General features: G+C 55.0%; 1 protein-coding gene across 6 annotated transcripts in view; it reads left to right on the forward strand.

The window, feature by feature from the left end:
- Positions 1 to 1,064: 1,064 nt before the first annotated feature.
- Positions 1,065 to 16,036, forward strand: part of LOC105570632 (protein tramtrack, beta isoform) — a 49,494-nt gene continuing 34,522 nt past the window's right edge. For 2 of the 6 annotated variants that reach the window (XM_012027983.1, XM_012027984.1), the window contains exon 1: positions 2,885 to 3,504. The gene's annotated coding sequence lies outside the window, so the exon portion shown is untranslated. Of the gene's footprint in view, positions 1,505 to 2,882; positions 3,505 to 4,660; positions 5,230 to 16,036 lie in introns of those variants that run through there. The other 4 variants (XM_012027982.1, XM_012027980.1, XM_012027985.1 and 1 more) reach the window with 4 other exon arrangements.

Here is a 16,036-nt window from a genome sequence, read left to right on the forward strand (position 1 = left end):
TTTCTACTCTCGCTGAGGTTTCTAAGCTTCCTAAGACGCGCCGGGGCCAGGATCCCGGCACGAGACGGCCGCGCGAAGCACCGAAGATCACCGACAGGGTTGTTGCTAAGATCGTGCCGTAAAATGCGCCGTATACTTTCGCCATTAAAAATATTTTCCATTATAGCTGTAGACACGAAAGGAATAGGATTATCTACTCTCCAACGGGAGAAAGCGGGGAAAACGAAAATAGAGTCGTAATGTCGAGACGCTAACCCTCGAGGAAAATAACCATAACGGCCCAGGGCTTGCGCAATATCCAGCGGGCTGTCTTGCGACAGAGGACACGTCGGAAGGACAAAGAAAGAGAGAGAAGGCGAGAGCGGATTCATCGGGAAGGGATAGGCGGAAAGAAGGGGGGAGCGGGGCAAAGCAGCCCCGAGCGATACAGCCCTGGCCGTGGGCGCAAACGAGAGAGCGGTAGGAGAGCCAGCCGAGTTTCTCGAGGAGCGAGCGAGTGAGCGCGCGCGCTCCGAGCTAGAACTAGACTCTCGCTAGAGCGGAGCCAAGGACACTAGGCGATCGGCAACAGTAGCCGCAAGAGTCAAACGACAGTGGCGGAGGCGGAGGCGGTGGCGGCGGCGTCAGCGTCGGAGATGGTGGCGTCTCCCCTTCACCCCGACCCACGCCGTCTACATGCCCGTTTACCCTCCAACTCCCCCCCTTGATATTAGCATCGTCATCCTCACCCCCTCCATCGCCGCCGTCGCCGCCACCGCCATCGCCGCTGCCCTGAGGTTTCTCTCTCTCTCTCTCCCTCCGCCTGTCCCTATCTCTCTCCGCAGCTTCCCCTTCCAAGCGCTTTTTTTTGCCCGACTGTACGCCACTCTCATGTCCATCGCGACAAGGCGGTCGCTTCGGCCGCTTTTTTATCAGTCGACCGAAAAGATCTCGCGAGGATTCCGCCGTTGTATCGCTTGAGAACGGAGCACGCGAGAAGAAGAAAGAGACGGGGAGAGAGAGAGAGAGAGAGAGAAGCAACCCTCGGGCATGCTGCGATAATACAAAAATACATTGCATGCGTATACCGCGCCAGCGCTCCCTTTTGCATTCGTTTGGCGCGGGCGTCCCGTTAAACGCGACTGCCGAGGGGTGGAGGGGCAAAGCGAAGGCGATAAGGGAGAGGGCAGGAGATAGAGAGAGAGAGAGAGAGAGAGAGAGACACTGTCGCGGAGCGCGGGCGACGCGAAGTCGTGGCAACGGCAGCGCATTTGCGACGCGAGGCACGCGTGTCGGGGTTGAGCGTGTCACGGTCCTGCTGCCAGCGCAGCAATTTCGCGCCGACGGGACGACGCGGCGCGGCGGCTCGCACAGCGCTACCCGGTCGTGCTGCTCTCGACGGGGGACGTCGACTCCGTGGGATTCGGACGGGTGAAGGGGAACATTGCTCTGGAGCGAAACATCATCAGCGGGCAACTTGAACCGGCAGAAGGAGACTTGCCGCTGGACACGCAACAGTGGTCGGGTAGGTTGGCGCACAACTTGAGGTTCCGTTGCGAACCGACCTCGTGGCGGCGGCGGCGGCGGCGGCGGCGGCGGCGGCGGCGGTAGCGAGAGAGAGAAAGAGAGACGAATGCGATTTGCCGCCGCCGCCGCCGCCGCCTGGCGGAAAAAAGTGCGCAGGCGCGCGAATCGGCGCTCACGCTACTAACCCGCGACGACACTCCGCGCACCTTCCCTTCTCTCTCCCCCTTCACCCCCTCGCCCTCTTTCACTCTCTCTCGCTCTTCCCTCCCTCGCCCTCGCGTTCCGCGCTCGCGAATTTCCTGTCCCGCGGCCAGGGGAGGAGATGGCGGGAGAATCGCCCCCTCGCATCCCTCTCCACGCGCATCCCTGCGACGCTCCAGAGGCCGGTCCATCCCCACCCTCTTCCTCCGCGCAGGAAAGGACTTTGGTCTCCGTTTCTCTCGTCCTCCGCCTTGACCCTCGCCCCCATACCCACCCGAAATGGTCAGCGCTTTCGCGACGGAGGATGAAGTTTCTCGGTTAACCGAGTCGACTTGAAGGTCGAGGAGCGGGCCCGAAAGAAATTCGGGGAGCCACCCTGCGCGCTCAAGTTCGCGACGGCGTTCCTTTCGCGCGCCCATTTATCCCGCACCCTTTTCGCGCGCTCTCCTCGACGAGAGTCGGCGCTGCGCGCATTCCCGACTCTCGAAGCGGTCGGGGGAGCGAAGGGAGGAGGGTGCGTTCGAAAAAGGAAGGCCACGACGCGAGGGCGTCACGGCAGTCTCTCTCTCTCTCTCTCTCTTTCTCTCCCGAGATCCGAGAGCGTGAGAACAAAGGGGCGAGAGCAAGTGCCCTTTTTCGAGGGTGATCGAGGGTGAGGGCCGAAGTAGAACGGGCCCGGCGAGGCGAGAACCGCGAGGCGAGCGAGTCTCGACGGCTGCCGAACGAGGACGGGACGGCGCGCGATAAGAATGCGAGAGGAGACGAGAGGGGCGTCCGTTCCTCGCGGGGGCTGACGCGAGGAAGAAGCAACACATGGGAGAGGGTGAAGCGAGGGGGAGGGAGGGGGCAGCGTTTCGCGTTCGCGACGGAGAGAGAGGCGCGAGCGCGCGCGCGAAACGGAGACGGGACTCCGAGGGAGAGAAAGAGGCGGCGGGCGGCAGCGGGCGGGGGTGCGCGGGGGTGGGGGAGCGAGCGAGAGCGGCCGCCAGGGTAGAGAGCGCGAGAGGGTGTAGTGGGGGAGCTCTCCGCGGCTCGTTTCGTTTCGTCGCGTCGCGTCGCGTCTCTAGGTGGCGGCGGCGGTGGTGGTACACAAGTTTGCGGCTCTCGCGGGAGGTTGTGCGAAGCGTGCACGCGAGCGCGAGCGCGCGCGCGCGCGCCCGACTCCTCGACTTCGGCGAGGCCGCATTCGGTTCGGCTCGACTCGACTCGGCCGTCGTCGGCGCCGCCACGGTGGTTCGTTCGGTTGAACGAGGGCGCGCTCGCGAGGCAAGGCGAACGTATACTCGTTGCGTCGGAGCGGGTGCGCGTCGCGCTCGCTGCTGCTGGCTGCTGGCTGCCTGCGTGTCGCGGTGCGCGCTGCGCTGCACGAGCGACGGTGAAGGGTACTGCGAGTGGAAGACACGTCCGTGGCTGGCTAGGCGGGCGTAGGCGAGGTTCCGTGACGGCCGTTCGGTGGCGCAGCAGAAATTCCCCGACACGGTTGGCGCGGGTTGGTCAGCGGCGTAGTGTGCGTGCGCCTACCGTCTCGCTCTCGCGCACGTCGCCCGACGCGAGTGTGCGTGGCTCGCGGCGTGTACGTGTACGTATCTGCCCCGAGAGAGTCCGTCCGCGCCTCGACTTGCTGACATGGCGTCCTAGTGTTGCGCACGGGCCCCGAGTTGCACGTCCTTACGCGCGCGCCACGGAAACGGATCTTCTACTCCTCCCTCTCACCCCGTGTCGTCGTCGTCGTCGTCATCGTCGTCGTCGTCGCCGCCGTCGTAGTCGTCGTCCTCGTTCACCCGCGAGGATGCCAAGGTAAGTGCGTGTGGCGTGCGTCGTGACGCACGCGTCTTACGATAACCAGGCGGTACATCTAATTTGTCCACCAGCGCCTACTCGCGTGTTGTCGCCGCGTCGCGTTTCCTTCGCCAGTTCTCGCCGTTCGACGGCGATTACGAGGAAGGAGCCGAGGTGTGCCCGCGCACTCGGGTGTCGTCGGCCACGACCGGGCGGTGTCGACAAGCTCGGCAAACGTGCGAATCGTTTGGCGGCGGCGGCTCCGCTCGCGAAACGAGATGGCACATCGCGAGGGTCGTTGCCATCGCGAGCCACCCTCGCGAATCGATATCGCCAGCGCGACCAGACGATCTTTCTCTCATTTCCTCCCTCGCGCGACACGTATACACCTCTTTGCGCCCCCCTTTCCTCCCCTCGCCGCCACCACCGTCGCCGCCGCCGCCGCCGCGCGCGCGCGCGTCACCCTCTGCTTTCGTGCCATTCTCTCTCCATCGCACCCTCCCTCCCTCCGCTCCAACGTTTGACCCTTGTACCCATCTCGGGTTTTTCATTCTCTTCCACCTCGGGCCTGGGTGGCCGTTCGTGTCCGCGGTATTGCTCAGCCCCGCGAGTTGCCGCGAGTGTACACGTCGTGCTCGCGCGCGCGTGTCTGTGTTTACGTACGCGCGCGTGTGTGAGTATGTACGCTGTGCGCGCGCGCACTCCTACGTGGCTGCGTCGGAAGGGTTAACGGCGGCGAATCGGCGGGGCAGAACGGAAGAGGTTAGTTTCGAGGTAGTTTCTTTTCCACGAAGCGAAACCGCGATAGAGAAAGAACTCGCTCGCCCTCTCTCTCTTCCTCCCTCCTACCCCCTTGAGGAAGAGAGAGAGACGGAGAGCGCGGACCGAGAGGGTACTACGTGGCTTATCGGCGCATCGACGGGCGGCGTGCTTCTCGACGTGGATTTTTCGCTCGGGAGAGGGTTGCGTAAATCCCTCCCCTCTCTCATCTCCCTCCCCTCTCTCCCCCGGCGTGCTTCGCTCTACCCTGCCCTCCCATTACCCTCCCCTCGCTCGCCACCGCCGCCGCCGCCGCCGCCGCCGCTCCCTGGACGTGTCGCGCGGTCGGCCACGGCGCTGCCCATAGGCGCCGATACGCCCCGGGGTGTCGAGGCCGACTTGAGGCCTCGTTCGGCCGAGCTCGGCCGTCTCCGGCCGTTTTCGGCCGCCTCCGTCCGTCCGTCCGTCCGTCCGCCGGGTATCCTCCCCCTCGCCGTCGTCAGTCGCGCTCATTGAAGCCGCGTGCGTGCGTGCGTATACTCGTTGCCGCTCCGCGCTCCGTTCTCCTTCCTCGCGACCGCCGCTCACGATCAACTTCCCTCCGTGCCTCGGCCCTCGCAGCCCTTGGCACGCAACGCGATAACAGGTGGAGCCCCGGCCGGCCGCGACACGGAATTACGTCCCTTGCGGAGCCACGTGTCCCTCTCGGCGCGCTCGATGCTCCTCTCCGTCGGAGGGGCCTGAGGGGAGAAGGAACAGCCCGACGGACGCACATACGCTCGCGCCGGTAATTAAGTCCGTCGACGCGACTTTGTGGTGTGATAACGAGAATTGTGCAACCTGTGCGCGTGCCCCCCTGCGCGCGCGAGCGCTCGCGCGCGCGCGCGCCTCCGTCCGTCCCTCCTTCGGAGAAGGAGGCGCGCTCTGCCTGTGTTGGATGCGCGGCGTGTTCGTGAGTCACGTCGGGGTGCTGCCGGTGTGTGGGTGAGTTTTTGTACCTCGTATGCCCGGAGTGCGTGCGTGGCGTGCGTGCGTGCGTGTAAACGCGCAGTGCCGCGCCTCCTGATTTTCCCGGCCGATTTTTCGAGCGGGAGGAAAAATTGCGCCGTAACACGCGGGCGGGTGGCGTGTGGGGAAGAGAGAGAGAGAGAGAGAGAGAGAGGGGGGGGGGAAGTGCGCAAGTCCGAGCGTAGCGAGCTCCTCGGGGTAAGAGAAGTTATCTTAATATTCCTCCTCTGTTTGGGAAATCGTCCTTATCGCGCGATAAACGAACGCGCTCGAAATTTTGTGTCCCCCGGTCTTGGAAGCCAAGTTTCACGGCGATAAACAGGCATCTCCGCCGCGCGCGGTCGCTCTATCCGAGTTATCTCGATTCAGTTAACGGGGGGATTCGCGTTATCTTGAAGATACAGACGCACTCGAGGCCCCGATTGGACTTGGCTCCGCGTTTCGCAACGCGCCGCGCGACGCCGAGGGCCTTCGCGCGGGATTTCGAGTGTTTATTCCGCACACGAGGTGTCAAGGAGGCTCCGTCGCCACGCCTCTCCATGGGAGAAGAAGCCGATAATGACACCCCGTGCGCAGTTACGTAAACACCGTCTCCTCTGGAAACTCCCTTTCGGAATCCGGATGTCCGGAGCGGTCTCGAAATCCTTGGCGGCGAGAAGCGAGAACGTGGGGGGGTCGGGTCTTCCGTTGTACAAGTTACACGTGCGACCGGTGCACGTGGAAAGTACGTTGCGTTTCCTCCCGAGTCGCGATTCCGTCCAAAAAGTCATCGAATCGCCCTCCTCCGATGGCTGACTTCGAAATCGAGTCTCTCTCATTGTCAGACCGTCAGGTCGCACCAACGTAACTTTACTCCCACCTTCGTCTCTTTCCAAAGGAAACGGAAGTGAGTCGGGCTAAAGTTAGGTGACGTTGGTGCGACTGGGCCTCGGGGAATTTTTTCCACGCTCCCCTTTACGACGATTCGTTTTCGCTTAATTGATGTATCACTCGCCTCTCCGGTTATCGAGAGAATCAGAATCGTTATTCATTGTACGCTCTGGAATCCTTAAAGCGCGGACACAATTGTTACGAAAAAAGTAAACCCGGTCAGCGTGTGCACCTGCAGCTCTAAATTCCTCGAAGGTATAATCCACATCACGCAGTGGAGACGGAAAATTCCACTGTCCTGCGGCGAAACTGCAGAGAGAGAGAGAGAGAGAGAGAGAGAGAGAGAGAGAGAGAGAGAGAGAGAGAGAGAGAGAGAGAGAGGGGGGGGGGGGGGAAAACAAGGTGGGGCGGTAGTCTTCCGATCGCACCCTCGTCGTTCGAGGATGTCTCGAAGTGTCTCGACTTGGTGAAAAGTGCAGTAGATCCGAACAGCAAAGTGGGAAGGGGAGAGGGTGAAGGGCGGCGATACACGCGGGCGACAAGTGCGTGCACGCAGCGAAGCGTCGACACGTCGTTCCGTACCCACGTGCGTTCCGATGAGAATTTACATGCGACTTCCTGCGGGCTCTCGCCCTCCCTCCTGATTAAGAGTAGCGTGACGATTTTATCGCGGTACCCGCGAGGGGTTGAAGCGGCGCCAATTATGGTGGCCGATGACGACGATGATGATGATGATGGTAGTCTGCGAAGGGGGAGAACGTAGATAGACAGCGCGCGGGGTTAATATATACGTTACGCATCGAGTACGCCTCGATTTTTCCATCTTCAGCGCGCCAGCGAGGATTCCGAGCCCGCCGTTAATTCGTTTTTATCTTACCGGCGTTTCCGGGAGTCTCGCGACCCCGGGGAATGCCAGGAGACTTTCTCAGGTCTAATCTCTCGCCCCACGGGTCTTTTACCTGCGCAGCTTTTGACCTGTGGAATGGAAAGTCCGCCCAACTTTTCGACTTCTGGCCCTGTATCGCGCACATACCGCATTATCTGATTATTTTCTCCACTTATATTCTCTCTGAATAATGCAGAGTTTGGTGTAGAAAGGAGAAAAAAAAAGAACTGGGGGGGTGTTCCCTGAACCGAGGAAAGGGGTTTCCGTGTATCGCGACCATAAAGCGACGGGGGTTTCCTTTTTCCTGTTCTTCCACGGTGCGCTGAAATCATAGCATTACGCATCTCTCCGCCGTTCCTGCTTCCTTTCGTTAATTAATGTACATTCAGTCGTACTTGGACCGTGTCAAAATCCATATTATCGAACCCATTACCGGCGAGCTTTATCAAAAGTAATCCCCGGCGCGTCATGCGAACTTACGCAGGGTGCTTTGAATCGTTCGCACCTTCATACGAGTACACGATCCTTTCGCTCCAGCACTGGGAAAGATATCCGATTAAATACCATCGGATAATCCAATTACGTAGGAACAAACGGACATGTTCGATTAAATTGTACATCCGACGAAGAGTGTAATCGATTCGCCGATCAAATTTCATCGAAGATGTCCGTAGCTTGATCGGAAAAGCTAACCATCGGAGACGCTATTTAATTGGTTGAAACGCACCCTCAAAAAGGATTTCTGTTACCGGGACAAAAAATATTCTTCGCGCATTTATATTTCTCGCAACCTCATTTAGTATAAAAATAAAATCAATAATTCTTATTCTCCTCTATCGAATTAAAAAGGATTGGCTTACTATATTGAGACAAGAGAGTAACTTGTATAAACTGATAAAAAAATATCCTAATCCAAAAAATATTACTTTACTCCAAAAAATTATTCATTGGGTGGCTCCTAATAGCTTATTAACTTAAATTTTAAAAAATAATAAATTAAAACGTGCATTTCTTTAAATTTAGTTGTCAGTGTGAATGTAAGTTTATCTATTCTTGCGTTTAGAATACACTGTCCCTCCATCTTACAACGCATGAAGTTGGCACCACGATATTCGAACAAAAGACGCTTCTCGATTTTAGAAATTAAGATTAAAATATTCCTTTCTCTGTAATAAACATTATTGGCGCTATATCGATCCTATTTTATGATACATTCAAGTGTAATAGCATTGGATCTGGAAATTTTTTTCTGCGGGTACGGTGGGACTTTTTCTCACAATCAGTGAATGTAATTTTGTCCCGTCAAAAGCGCCGTCCAATTCCGATCGCGTCTTGTGGGATTTTTTTTTATCGTGGACTCTCGTTTCGTAAGTGAACGCGTAGAGGACACGCGTTTACGAAATTTGTCCGTGCAATGGTGACAACCGCCGTGCCGTATCCGCCTCCCTTCCCTTATCGCCTTTCCGTTTATTACGTGTGTCGATTTACAACCGCGCGATCGTCAGGATGTATCTGTTACAAGAATGTCGGGGCTCGGACAGCGGTTTGCACTCTTGCCAACTCGTTGAAGCTTTGATTTTCAGGCAGATAGGGTGAATTGCGTGCGTTCGTGCATCGCGAGCGCGATTATGGTCGTACGAAGAGAAGATATCCCAGACTATTGTCTCTTATCGCGCCTACTTCTTCTTTCTTTTTACGTAATTAAGAGCTGATTTAATTTTGGACGTTTCCCAAGTTGGAAGTACGTGATTTCTCAGCGCGTAAATCTGACGTCTCGTTTAGTAATTATGAAAGTGATATAATTGAGTTTATATATATATATGTATCATATTTATATCTATTTTTCGAGTCGGAATTTTGACCCTACGTTGAACCTTTAAATCTATTATACAGTAGGACCTACGACAGTAAAAGTGGCCGAACTGCAAGTACAAGATTTACTTCTACTTGAAAACTGATAGTGTCGGAAATTTCTGCTTTCGCCAATTTAGCATTAAAGTAGGTCCTTTTAAGTAGGAGCTAAAGTGAATTTTTGGTATTAAAGATTCAAGGGAGGAGTAAAAAAATCATCAAAGTAGGTTATCGCTGGTCTATGTAGGTGCAAATTATCCTTAAAAGTGTTAAAATTCTACCAAAATGTCGACTCGGGTTGTATTATGTAAATTACAAGTTATTTTAATGTACGAGTTGGATTCAACAACGTGGAATAATCAGGCGCGCTTTTTTACTGACGTTTTACCTTGAAGTGACCAACGTTTGTTACGTTATAATTTTTCGTCGGGACGGTCGTTCCGAATCGGAGCGCTGTCCCGAATCTCTGTGCATTCATGCTCGCCCCTTTCTCCTCTTCCCGAGTCCTTGATTCAATTAGTCGATCGATTTTCGAATGACGTCGCCTCCATTTCTTGGACGCGGCCCTCCGGGCGCGTCGTGGCGCATTATTCTGTAATTGTCATGTGCAGAAGGGTGTCGAATATCCAACAATGACGAACCCCTCTTTCGTTCCCTCGCAACGGCGATGGGCGAAGGTCGCGGCTGGGGTGGGGCGCAAGGATTTATTCGCGGGGACCGCTCTTTCGAGCCGACTCCCTTTGTCCTCGCGTTCGCACGTGAAGAGAAGAAAGAGAGAGAGAGAGAGGGAGAGAGACTTTGCAACCCCGCTGCACTTGCGTGTACACTTGTTCCCGCGACTACACGCCGTGCGACTACAAGTTCGAGGTGGATGTCGCGCCCTAGTTACACCTGCCGTTATTTGCGCCCGCAGGTATGCAGGCTAGGGTCGAATTCAGGTAGTTGGCCAACCGAGGGGAGAAAAGAGAGGAATTACCGCCGAGCAGTCACGATAGAATGCAAAGTTTTTGCGACTTTTCAAAGGAGTTTTTCTTTACGGTGCCTGACCGGGACGGGATACAATTGACCTCCCGCTCTGGGGTCTTCGTCGGACCCGAGGCGAGAAAGACGCGGGAAGGGTTTCGCTATTCCCACAACGGACGGGTCAGCAAGTATAGAACGTTCTCGGTTCTAATCTCGTTCCGAGAAAAAGGAGCGCTAGGATATATACTCGTTCTCAAAGAATTTTCTCGGAATATTCACGATATTCTTGTTTCCTCGCTCAGAAGGGAATATCCGTTTGAGTGGTATATATAATACCACGTACACTTTCGAAACCTTGTGGCGATTTCGTAGAAGAGCGCGCGACGCTTCTGGAAAATCATCATTTAAACCCTGGGCTGAGGTGATATTTATCGCAGTCGATTTCTGCCAGTTCTGGAATAATAGAGAAAATTATGAGACTAGTTTCTAATATGAGATAGCGTGGTTTCTGTGAAATTAATAAGCATCGTCTATTGGTCCCACCATGAATTTATCTTGAAGTGAAATCCGTTTAATGGAAAATTCATTAGATCGCGCAATCGTCGCGAGAAAAGCTTCGTGATCGAGTTTGGACGTTGAAAACTCGCTGGCTCACATTGGAAGTCTCATAACAGGGGACTTCCCTCTATTACTCGTCTGATAATTAATCACTGACGAGGAAGATATCGCTCATTTGTTAAATAATTCCGAAACCTTTTCGGAAACACCCTCGGAAAGGATTTCTGTTGCCGAGACAAAAATATTCTTGACGTATTTATAATTCTCGCAACCTCATTGAGTACAAAAATAAGACAATATCAAAATAAAATCAATAATTCTTATTCTTCCCTGTCGAAATGAAAAAGATTGATTTACTATATTGAGACAAGAGTAATTTATATAAATGTAAGCTTATAGATTCTTGCGTTCAGAACAAATTTTCACTCCATCTTACGACGCACGAAGTTGGCACTACGACATTCAACAAAAGACGATTCGACGAACTTTTCATTTAAGATCAAAATATTCCTTTCTCTGTAATAAATGTGACTGGCGCTCTAGCGATCCTATTTTATGATACATTCAAGTGCAATAGCGTTGAGATCCGGAAATTTCTTTCTGTGGGTGTACGAATCTCAAGTGTAGCCCGAAGTATTTTCAGAGACGATTTTTTTTAGAAGAAAAATATCGAACGCGGGACGTTTCTCCGTGCTGTTGTCAGGGCGAGGTTCTCGGAGCGGAGAGAAAATATTCTCAGGAACCCGGTTCACGGATCGTCGGGCTGTAATGACTAATTCGACAGTGTCACGTCGGACTGTCGCCGCGTGAAATCAGAGGTCTCGGCGTCGCGTCCCGCCGATTTCCTACGCAATTTCTCGTTCCCATAGAGCGATTCGATCCATGCACCGTTGCCCACCCCAAAACGTCGGCCGCCCCCTCGGTTTTTTTCCCCGTACCTGCGAGCCCCGTTCGCATCCCCCCGGGGTTCTTTTATTTTTTTGCCCGGCCGTCGGCGTGCCCCGTCCTCGTGCAACATTCAGTCACCGGAACCGCGACATCCTTTCGCGGGATCGCCCGCGTTTCTTGCGATCCTTTTTTTTCCCTCCCCTTGACGCGCGCACGTCCATTGAGGTCGAGCGTCACGCACGACGACGTCGCGCGAGCGGCGCGAGGAAAACTCGTAAAACTCCTCCGTTTTTCCCCACGATCGCTTCAATTAATCCCACGTCATCCTCGGGCGCTATTGTGTGCTCGCGCGGTTGTTGCGGTTTCGAATCGTACAGAGCGCCGTCGAGTCGCGCCGAGCCGATCGCGCGAGCGTACGAGTAAGAAACGCACGTCCGCGTAGGAAATCGGTCGCGGCGCGTCCGCGCGGGCTCGTGAAATTTTTGCGAGGCTGAAAAAATTTCTGCGGGATGGGCGCCAATGCGCGCGGCGAGGCCGAGCGTCGTCATCGCCGTCGCCGGGAGGGTGGCGAGAGAGCGAGAGGGACACCGGAGAGGGCTGGGAGATGTAGGACTGCCGGGGGCTCGGGGGGAAGAGCGGGATGCGGAGCCACAAAGATGGCCGCTCGGCAGCGAGCGCGCATGAGGGGTCGAGACTACGGCGAGGGATTCTTAAACGTGGCGCGCGCGTGTGTCGGCGGGGATCGAATCTTCTCTCTCCTTCCTTTTTTGTTTCGTTCGATATTCGCGCAAACGAAGCACCAGCCGCAACGTTTTCGCGGAGCGTCCGCGCGCTCCCGTGGAAATCGGACGCGGCGAATAATTGCGAATCGGCCTGGCTAGACTGACTCGAGGTTAATCCCGGGCGTGCGCGAGCGTGCGAATCGGGAGTATCGCCGCCGCTTCTCCTCGCGAAGCGTCGAAAATGTGGGACACCGCGGCTGTGCGCGCTCGTGGCGCGGCGCGGCGCGGCGCGGCCGCGCCGGCAGGGCCCGCGGCACCCCGCTCCCCTCCCCGCGCGTCGCAAAATTCTCCGTTAACTCCGCCGTACCTGGTGGCACGCCGCGGCTAACGGAATGAGCAGTACCTGCGCTGACTGACGGCGCTTCCATACACGCGCGCACCAACACTCGCTAACACACACACCGGCTCACGCGCCAGATATACAGGGTGTACCGGGAAACCCCGCCCGCCCGCACGGCCGCGTATCCGAAGCGACACTCGGTCGCGGTAAACTCCATCACGCGCCCACAGAATAATTTCCGAGATAGAGAACGTCCCCCTCCCCGCGTCTCCCATCGTGGCTTCTCACCACGTTAATTGTCTTTTTGCAAGTAGCCGTTCGCGGCTGTTATTCGGTTAAGGCCGCGCGGCGGCGAGAAATAATCAAGTTAAACCCGACGAAAGGCTTCCCGCATTATTAATCGCCTCTATTCCGCGGAGGCAAATTAATAACGATATTTCCGATTGCGCGCGTCCGCCTGCGAGCGCCATGCCCGCGCGGACACCTCGTATGCGCGCGCTCGTGACGCATATGCGGGCGTGTGCGTCAAAGAATGTGTAAGCCCGCCGTTCCAAGCGCATCCTGGCACTCCCCCAGTGGGTGGAGGTGCGACAGGGAATAGATATCCGAGTGCGCGTTCGTCCTCCTCGAATTATTATTATCGCGCTCCCGCGGGAAGGGAGGAAGAAGCGATCGCGCCGAACGTCTCCGTGACGAGTAAAATTATCGTCGACGAAATGTCAGTGCCGATATATGCGTCGGAGGGAATTTTTTTTTCTCAATGGGACGCGCTTAATTCGAACGACCTGGCGATTCTATGTAGAGAAACGGCGCGCGATCGAGCCGGCGAAGGAGTCGCCGCGGCATTCGTGCGCTATCGCATAATTGCTAATTAACGATGTAATCGCGCCGCTTACGGCCTTGCGTTTTCCTTGCCCTGATTATTATAGTCGCACGCGGTGGAGGATATCCACGAAAGACTTGGCGCGAGAGGCTGGGACCGAGCCACAGCCCTCGCCCGTCGATTTCTGCGTTTCACGAAGGAAGAATGTCGCTTATAGTCGGCTAGCGATGATTAAAAATTAAATGGCAGGCGGCTTGTCGACTCAACTGGCACATTTTATCAAATTCGTTACAACGTCTCGACCTCGCATCGGGCCTTTTCAAGTAGCAATACTCTAAAAACGAACTAAATAAGAAGCAAACGGGAAAACTCGTTGACTCGCAAGTCGTCAGCGAAATAAAGTCAAAGGCAAAACCGGCGCGCGCATTCAAATATTACCGAGGTCCGATTTGAACATACAATCCGCACAGAAGAAAAGAGTATTTTTCTTTTGAAAATATGTCGAGTTTCAACGTGAAAATCTTGAAACGAGATTATATTGCGTTGAAGGAAGAAAAATGTACTTGAATGAAGCGATTTTATATAATTCAATCGAGAAAAATATATGCTTCTTATCGAAGAATAATCTTCTTGAATGGAAAAGAAACAACATTGGATAGAAAGTAACATATTTCCAAGGATTATAATGATTAAAATGATTTCATTGTCAAAATAATTCTGTATATTCTTGAAGTGACAATTATGGAATTTAAATAAGACTAATATTGTTGGAATGTAAAATTATTAGATGCTTCTAAGAAGATTGTAGATTGTTGCGTATGCACAAAACGACGAACGTGTTAATTTATGTTTTTAATTTTGTAAAAATTTATTACAAGTTTAATTCGAGTATGTAACCCGAGTCGAAATTTTGACTACGTTGAACCTTTTATTCTCTTGTATAGTAGAACCCAAGACAGTAAAAGAAGTCGAATCGCGAGTACAAAATTTACTCCTACTTCAAAACTGAGTGTTGGAAATTGCTACTTGTGCCAATTTAGCATTAAAGTAGGTCCTTTTAAGTAGGAGCTAAAGTAAATTTTTAGAATCAAAGATTCAAGGAAGGAGTAAAAAATGTAGCGTCATCGAAGTAGGTTATCGCTCTATGTAGGTGCAAATTATCCTTAAAAGCGTCAAAATCGTACGTAAATTTCGACTCGGGAAAAGTAGATCCGACACTCTTTTCTTCTGAGTGCATTCTAATTTCTGTACTTTGATCCCTGTTAACTTTTAACCGCGACAGAAGGGCGTCCCGTGACGTCGCGTCGACCGGCGAGGCCGCGTAGGGTGCGCGAACGCGCGAGTCTGGCGAACTTTGGGAAGAGAGAAACTTTGCTCCTCGATCGTGCTCGTCCGGGGGCGAGCATTCCGTATCGGCGCGCTCTCGACCCGTTCGCGCCTCCTCTTCTCTTTCTTCCCGTCGATTTCGACCTCGATCCTGTCGTCGAAATACGGCCAATCGATGCAGCCAACCCCCTATTTGTAGGACGAGCGCGTCACCGCCGGATGCGCGTCCTCGCCGCGCGCGATTTTCTCTCCCCCTTCCCTGCCGCCGCGCGTCCGCCTCTCGTTCTTCAGCTGCTCCTTATCCTCCTCTCCCTCTACCCCCTCTCTCCCCTCCGTGCCCCTTTCGCGCCTAGCGAAGTAGCGCGAAGGCGACGGAGATCGCGGCTGCGAGTCACGTAAATCGCGGACTCGGGGGGAATCGCCGCGGATGTCGCAATCGCGGTAATATTCGCGCCGGTCTTCCTTCCCGCACTCGCGCGTGCGCGGTGGAAAGGCCAGAGAGGGCTGGCGACGGACGGGGGGGAGGGGGCGGGCGGGCGGGCGAGGAGGGTGGAGAGGGCGAAAAGAGAAATAAGAGGCGCGTGTTGCACCGTGACGGAATCCCGGCACGAGTGATTTCGCCGACCGGACACGTACATCCTTGAGCAGCTGACTCAGCGGAATGTTCCTCTAATCGATCCGTATCTCTCGCCTTCTTGCGACCGGCAGGAGCAGCCGAGATGAAAAAGGAAAGGACTAAATAGAGAGAATAGAGCCCGGCTGGAAAGAGAGCGAGGGAAAAAGAGGGGGAGAAACGGAGAAAAATAGAAGACGTGTTTATTAAGTCGTCGATGCATCGCGGAGCCGAAAGAGAGAGAGAGAGGGGGGGGGGTAATGGGGAAGCGATGTTTGCCGCGCACAATCTCGCGTTATCCCGTCGCAAACTCCTAATTCGCGTTTATCGAGGAGTACGAATTTACGGGAGCGAAATGTATCGCGAGACGCGAGTGGCTTAATTCGAGGACAATTTACAACGTGGCATCGAAGGAGAGTAAGAAAAAAAAAAAAGATAAGGGAGGGCGCGGTTTCTCACCGCGGGCGGACTCTAGTCAGCCGCGCCGGCCCGTTTTTGCGGAAACGCGCGGTATCCTCGCAAAGTACGCGGAAGAAGAACACGCAGGCGCGAGAGAGAGACAGCTACTTCGCGTCGGGGACGGCCGAGCGCGGCCGAGACCGGCCGAGGCGGAGTCCGGGCTCCGAAACGCGCAGCGGTATTCACGCGGCGCGCCAGCGCGAGTGCGTGTACGCCCGCTTGTTTGTCGTTGTTCGTTTTGTACCTCGCGCGGCGGCGTGACCACTCCGTCGCGCTGATTACGCAACGCGTGGCCATGAGAGCGCCCCGCGCGCTCGCGAGAATGCAGCCGCGACGCGCTCGCGCGCGCCCATTATCGTCGCGCAGGATTGGCGGGATTATCGGTATCTCGCGATGTGTTTACAACAACAAATCAGTATGCGTAACTCCTAAACTTCGAGGCTGCCCCTCGGCTCTCTCTCTCTCTCTTTCTTTCTCTCTCTCT

This window comes from Vollenhovia emeryi, unplaced genomic scaffold, assembly GCF_000949405.1.
Source record: "Vollenhovia emeryi isolate VEMERY1.0 unplaced genomic scaffold, V.emery_V1.0 DF939120.1, whole genome shotgun sequence".
Classification (NCBI taxonomy): domain Eukaryota; kingdom Metazoa; phylum Arthropoda; class Insecta; order Hymenoptera; family Formicidae; genus Vollenhovia; species Vollenhovia emeryi.